General features: G+C 59.5%; 1 protein-coding gene across 1 annotated transcript in view; it reads right to left on the bottom strand.

Annotated features, from left to right (window-relative positions):
- Positions 1–1,443, bottom strand: part of ODAD1 (outer dynein arm docking complex subunit 1) — a 36,847-nt gene that overhangs the window by 16,678 nt on the left and 18,726 nt on the right. The window lies entirely within an intron of this gene.

Below are 1,443 nucleotides of genomic sequence, written 5' to 3' on the forward strand. Positions count from 1 at the left end.
ACTCATAGCGACCCCCACAGGGTTTCCAAGGCTGTAAATCTGTGGAAGTCGTTTGCCTCACCTTCCTCCCACGGAGCAGCTGGTGGGTGTGCACTGCCGACCTTCTGGTCAGCAGCCATATGCCTTACCCCCTGCACCCCCAGAGCTCCTGCTAGATACGTATCTGTCTCACTGGTTTTGCTCCTCTATAAACCCCAAACCAAGACAGTCCCCTGCATGGGGAACTCCGCCTGGTTCCCCCAGAGCACCGCCCTCCCCCGGCCAGTTCCCCCAGGGCCATGGCCACCCTCGAATGCCCCAGAGCCCCCCAGGCCCCTCCGCTGTCCCTGTGCTGTCCGCCCGTGGGCTGCCCCGCCCCCGCCTGCTCCCTCCCGGGCCCGGGCCTCACAGGTTGTCGGGAGGCTGAGGCAGAGCCGCCTTCTTCCGCAGGTCCTCCAGGCTCTGGCCCAGCACCATGAGAGCAGCACTGCACAAACTGGACGACGAGTAGCTCTGGGAGCGGAGAAGCCAGGGGTCACCTGGGCCCGGCCCCAGGTGCGGCCCCCATGGCCCACCCCCCACCCGCCTGCCCACCTTGGAGTCGATGAAGGCCTGCACGGTCAGGAGCTGCACCGTCCGCTTCTCAATGAGGCTTAAGAAGAGGCCAATGTCCCGGTCGCGCATCTCGGTCTTGACCCCGAGGAGGTCGTTGATGACGCTGCTGTCGCAGTTGGCCTGGGTGAAGAGGAACTGGAGACCTAGGAGGAGGGGCTGCCATGGGTGCCAGTCCTGCCCACCTCCGGCCCCCAGTGCTCCATCTATGACGTCAGCAACTAAGGCTCCAAGACAGAGGGTTAGGAAGGAGGGAGAGAAATTGGAACCCTGTTCCATTTCTGGTGGAAAAGCAAAATGGTGCAGCCACTGTGGAAGACGGTTTGGCAGTTCCTCAAAAAAGGGAAACACAGAAGTAGCACATAGCCCGCCTTTCCCACACCGAGGTATGCACCCAGAGAACTGGAAGCGGCCACACCAACAGACACGTCCTCCAACGTCCACTGCAGCACCTTTCACAGAAGCCAAAAAGTGGAAACAACCTAAATGTCCATCAGCAGGTGAATGGATCGCCAAAATGGGGCAGACAGGCACAATGGAAGGTTCCTCACGGAAAGAGAAATGAAGCCCGGATACGTGCCAGGACACAGGTGAACCCTGAAAACACGCTGAGCAACATTAAAACCAATGGCAGTCAAGTCTATTCTGACTCACAGCGCCCCTAGAGGACAGAGTGGAACTGCCCCGCAGGGTTTTCAAGGCTGTCAATCTTTATGGAAGCAAAGCCCAAACCACACCCACTGCCTGGAGTCCATTCTGACTCACAGCGCCCCTAGAGGACAGAGTGGAACTGCCCACAGGGTCTCCAAGGCTGTCAATCTTCACGGAAGCAAAGCCCAAGCCACACCCACT

Source organism: Orycteropus afer, unplaced genomic scaffold (assembly GCF_000298275.1).
Source record: "Orycteropus afer afer isolate SDZICR_OR568_19922 unplaced genomic scaffold, OryAfe1.0 scaffold00854, whole genome shotgun sequence".
Classification (NCBI taxonomy): domain Eukaryota; kingdom Metazoa; phylum Chordata; class Mammalia; order Tubulidentata; family Orycteropodidae; genus Orycteropus; species Orycteropus afer.